The sequence below is a fragment of the Notechis scutatus genome, chromosome 3 (genome assembly GCF_049901735.1).
Source record: "Notechis scutatus isolate UNSWTSFEM ecotype Mainland chromosome 3, rNotScu1.2, whole genome shotgun sequence".
Lineage (NCBI taxonomy): Eukaryota > Metazoa > Chordata > Lepidosauria > Squamata > Elapidae > Notechis > Notechis scutatus.
Window position 1 is genome coordinate 64,023,482 of NC_142011.1, and position 6,000 is coordinate 64,029,481.

Sequence of the window (6,000 nt, forward strand, 5' to 3'; positions counted from 1 at the left end):
GGGGTTTTGGCTATTCCTGCCAGCTTGGTGTCATCAAAAATTTGATGACTTCTCCTTCTATTCTTTCATCTAAATAGTTTATGAAGATGTTGAAGAGTACTGGGCCTAAAATAGAACCTTAGGGTATTCTACTGCTTATTTCCCTGCACGTAGATGTAGTTCCATTAAGGATTACATCTTGAATATGGTTTGTCAATCAGTTACAAATCCATCTGGTGGTGATGCTGTCTATCCCATATTTTTCTAGCTTACCAAGAAAGAAGTTGCTGTTTACTTTGTCAAATGCCTTACTGAAATCCAAGTATACTATGTCCACAGCATTTCCGCTAATTTAGTCATTTTAAATAAGATTTGTTTGGCCTGATCTGTTTTTGACAAACCCATATTGACTTCTAATTATAACTTTACTTCTTTCTAGGTGTTCACAGGTTATTGCTTGATTTTCTTTTCCAGGCTCTTCACAAGTATTGATGTCAGGCTGATTAGTTTGTAGTTTCTTGGATCTATTTTCTTTCCCTTTTTTGAAGATGGGAACCACATCAGCTCTTTTCTTTTTCTTGTTCCCCGTTATTTCTTTTCTATCTGGTTTATGCTTTGACACAGGATACACCATTCTCTTTAGAAAATTCTTAATGTTTAAAAACTTCTCTTAGAGTGTAATTCAATTACATTGGAGAAACTCATTTGGCCTATTGTTTAGGTAAAATCTTGGTAACCTGGAACCCTAAGCAAAGAAGTGTGTTCAATATTTGAGAACACATTCTGGATAATAAAAATTTCCACTTTGGTCATATCATCTCACTGAATCCCAGCCCAATGGCTGCAAATCTGTGAACCTGAATTAGAGAAGCAATGGCACGAACAATTATAAGTTCCTTTTATAGAATGTCAAACTCTGATGAATTTGAATGAGAGAAGAGTATTAGACTTACTCTACTTTGGGAACTATAATGTATAATAGAGTGTATGAAGTCTCTGCATCTCTGCTTTGGGACTTTGGGGCCATCCTGAGCTCACATTGACTCACTATCTGAAATTAAATAAAACAAATGGCTTAAAGCTCTGAAATGCATCCCAAACCAACAAACAAAAAAGTGTTTTGTGTATTTTGTACTGCACAGGGAGAGTACTCCAGTTTTTCTTACTGCTAGAAACAGAAGCTATATCCTAAGTATACTCTTTCCATCTGTTCCTGCTCTTCCCATTCCTCCTCCTTTTCCTCTTCCACCTCTTCCTCCTCCTCTTCCTCCTCCTCCTCCCACTGCTCCCCCCCAGATTGTCTTAGAGTTAAAAGCTGGAAACTATAAAGCGTTGGACAACTGGACTGACACTGGTTTTAGTAAAAAAGTATTTAAAAAAATAAAAAATATCCAAACCACCAGCAAGACAAAGAGGGAGGGGGGGAAATCAAAGATTGCTTTATTTCCTCATGGGGGACTTAACTTAAATATATTTTTATGCCTAGACAAAATGCCGTGGTATTTCCTAAAGCATAAAAATTAATGCAACCAAAGCAATTGATTAAATTTCAGTTGTTATCTGCCAGGTAGGTTATTGAAAAACCCTGAAAAGCTAAAATACCTCTTGCATTAGATCATTGGTATTTAAATGGATAGAAATTGCTCTGGATGAAAAATTAGCATAACACGACAACAAAGGGCTTTACAAAGAATTACAATGAAGGAAAACATTTCTTCGAGTCTGATTGCCATTTATTGCTTACATTACCAATGGCTTTCCTTCCACTATACAAATTTTGTTAACGAAGTTGAACATAGATATTTAAAGATCCAATCTGGGTTGGTCACCAGAGGCAGAGATTTAGTCTTCTGAATTTTTGGACTTGTGTCAACTACAAAGTAGTCAACTGAAAAGCCACACACAATAGGCACCATATAAATACTGCACACAGAATAGTGCAAAGCACACACTTGGGTGGAAAGAAGTTCCCTGAGGATGGGCTCCAGCACGAGTCCAAAAGCTCAGAAGACTAAACTTTTGGTCCCAGAGACTGACCTAGATTGGATCCTGCAACGTTATCCTGGGAATTTCTGTACGTCTCCTGAAGATCATGCATTTATAATGTATTAGATTAATATCTCACTTTTCATCAGGAGCTCAAAATAAAATACATAGCATTCCTACTACTTTTCCCTAAAATAACTCTGTGAAGTAGGTTGGGCTAAGAGAGAGTGACTGACCCAGAGTCACCCAATGCACTTCTTTGGTTGAGCATCGTCTAGACTTGACTCTCCCTTCTTCTAGTCCAACTCCTTAACCACTGCAACACACTATTGTTTGTTTATTTTGTTGATTTTTGTCTTGCTTTTATTTTCTTCAATAAAAAAGCAAAAGGAAAGATAACAAATGCCACCAAGAACATCTTTCAAGTTTTTGGAAACTTTTGATTGGACTAAATGCAACCAAAAGCAAGGAAGGGCAGAATAATCCTGTATTAAAATTACACCAAATCAAATGATTTCAGACTCTTCTCAGTTACAACCTGTCATTCCAGACATTTTTGCTGCTTCAAAAGCACCTGACATTCTCTCTTATTTGATGGAATATGTGACAGAAGTAAAATCCATAACATATATGTATCAAAAACTTAAGAATATTTTCAGGGAGGACATTTCTGGAATATTCCAAACATGGATTAAAAAACTGGAATCTCCAATATTGCCCCCTTAATGGCATCATATCCTTTAAAACAGGGGTCGCCAACCTTTTGGACCTCAGGGACCACCAAACTCATAATTTTAGATCCCAGGGACCACTAACTGGTTCTGTGGACGTGGCCTAATTTGTGGGTGTGGCTTGGTGGTCATGTGACTGGCTGGGCATGGCTTGTATGTAAATATTATAAATATGTATATAAATATTAATTTTTTTATTAAAAAAAGAGCAACTTTTACCCAAAATCAGGCAAAGCAGGCAGATTGAGTTGCTCACAGAATCACAGATTCATTCAGAGATCTATCTATCTGCCATTGGCTACTCAGTCTGTCACATAAAATTTGCTCGCAAGCAAACTCATAAAATTTGCTAGAAAGCAAACTCATAAAATTAACTCACAACACACCATGCATGTAAATATTCAATTTTTTATTTTAAAAAAGAGCAACTTTTACCCAAAATCAGGCAAAGCAGATTGAGTTGCTCACAGAATCACAGATTCATTCAGAAATCTATCTATCTGCCATTGGCTACCTGAGTCTATCACATAAAAATTGCTTGCAAGCAAACTCATAAAATTAATTCACAACATACCATGTATGTAAATATTGAATTTTTTATTAAAAAAAGCAACTTTTATCCAAAATCAGGCAAAGCAGGCAGCAGGCAGATTGAGTTGCTCACAGAATCATTCAATGATCTATCAAACTCATAACTTTAGATCCCAGAGACCGGTTCTGTGGGCATGGCCTAATTTGTGGGTGTGGCTTGGTGGTCATGCGACTGGCTGGGCATGGCTTGTATGTAAATATTATAAATATTTATTTAAATATTGAATTTTTATAAATATTATAAATATGTATTTAAATATTGAATTTTTTTATAAAAAAGAGCAACTTTTACCCAAAATCAGGCAAAGCAGGCAGATTGAGTTGCTCACAGAATCACAGATTCATTCAGAGATCTATCTATCTGCCATTGGCTACCTCAGTCTGTCACATAAAATTTGCTTGCAAGCAAACTCATAAAATTTGCTAGCAAGCAAACTCACAAAATTAACTCACAATACACCATGCATGTAAATATTGAATTTTTTATAAAAAGAGCAACTTTTACCCAAAATCAGGCAAAGCAGGCAGATTGAGTTGCTCACAGAATCATTCAGTGATCTATCTATCTGCCATTGGCTAGCTCAGTCTCTCAAATTTGCTTGCTGTGAGTCTGCACTGAATTTGCTTGCAAGCAAACCTTCAGTCCTAAGGGAGGTTCTGCTGCGCTTAGCTAGAAAGCAAGAAATCCAACCATTTCCTGCTTCCTAGCTAATCTAAATTTCCCGGCACAGCAGAACAGATGATGGTCGGAAAAAGGAAAAACAGCAATTTAGCAGGCAAATTTACCAGGTAAGGAGTGAGTGGGTGGGGAGAGTTCCCATGGGCCATGTGGGCGGCGCAGCCTTCTGTTTCTGCACAGCTTGGATTAATTGCTTTTGGGGGGGTGCTCTGGGGGTGAGATTTCTCTGCGGCCCACCAAAATTTTCTCACGGCCCACCAGTGGGCCACGGGCAACCGCTGCTTTAAAATGTTTAAATGGAATCAGTAGACAATAAGGTTAAAGTTGATTCATCAAAAAAATATCCATTTATAGTATTTTGGACTCCCCCAAAAGTGTACCTGAAAGGATGGGCATCAGAATTGTTTGTGGGAGGAGCTGACCAAGCCCAAAACTGGTTTGTTCATTTCACTTGGTACAATAATTATCACACAAAGAGGGGTGGAAACATATTTAGAACTTTATTTCTGGGCGGAAGTAAAGAGTTCATGCTTGGGACAAGAGTTGCAAACCACACACACACACACACACACACACACACACACACACGCATGGACGCACACACATGCACAGATGCACACACATATACATACATACACAAAATGCCTGCACAACAGATATTTAGATGATGGTGATGGTGGTGGTGGTGGTGGTGGTGGTGATGGTGATATCCATTCAGTTTTGTTTGATTCATAGTGACTCTATTGGCCAGTCTCTCCACATCTTCTGATCTTGCACTACTTCTTTGAGTTGTTCTAAGCTCTGGCTGGTGTCAGCTTTGATGGTGTTCTTTGCCACCATGTTCTTTGCCAGCCTGGTTTCCTTTTACATCAATTCTTCCAAAACATACAGTAGAACCTCTGGTCACGACCATAATTCGTTCCATACCTTTGATCGCAACCCAGTTTGGTCGTGACCTGAACCTAATTTTGGAAATTTGGCACTTACAAAAAAAAATGGCGTGGAAGGGGAAATCAGCTGAAGGAAAAAAAAATGTGAATTTTTTGGTCAGAACCCGATTTCGTTGTAGTCAGAAGTGTTTGTGACCAGAGGTTCTACTGTAATTGCTTTCTCCAGTGAATTCTCCCACATGACATGGTCAAAATAAGTGAGATGCAGTTTTGTGGTTTTAGGTATTTATAAACTCTACAGATTAGCAGTTTTGATTGATTGAAGACATTTACCTCACAACACACTTTAACTTTTGGTGGGCTCTTCTCTGGGCAGATTTTCCTAACTCTTATAGGAGGGCCTAATGACTATGGTAGCTATTCCCTCCACTCCCAACTTCAAACAACTTCTTTTACTGTGGTGACATCAGACATGTAAAAACATTGAGAGTTCATTGCCCCAGTCATGTGAAATTGTTACATTTTTAAATATTTGAATGTAAATAAGTAAATTTACAAGAAAATCTTTAGATGTTAAAGATATTAATGTGACATTTTCTACAAATCAAGGGATGAAGCAATATGCACTATTTTGGTAGAGAATTTGTGAGATTTTATGGTATTTATTAGTAAAACAGTGACAGCTGATAAGTTTAATACACAAGGTGATTTTTTTTTTAGTTTGGTACAAAAAACTGTACATATTTTCCTACTGGTTTCATTTTTTACAACCAATGTAAACTGGTAATATGACGCAAAGTTCCATAGACAGCAACATTAAGACTAAACACTGGAATCTAAAGTAGAGGTTCTTACATATAGTGCTGCAAATTTTTGAAGATATGAAAACTAGATTGGTCCTTTCATAAACTGTATTGGTAGCTACATTTGAGAATAAGATTTTCTACTTCTAATTAAGATAACTTGGTTCGGTCGAGGGTGGGTGATTGAACCTTTTAGATAAATTTTTGGGCAAATGTCCACAAAAGGAGCCACAAATCTATGATCAATCGGTAAATGCTTATTCCAGAATCCTGGGAATCTTAACTAAAATAAAAGAACAACCTGACTGAGTTTGCAATGTGCTTCCAAAGGCGGGGAAATA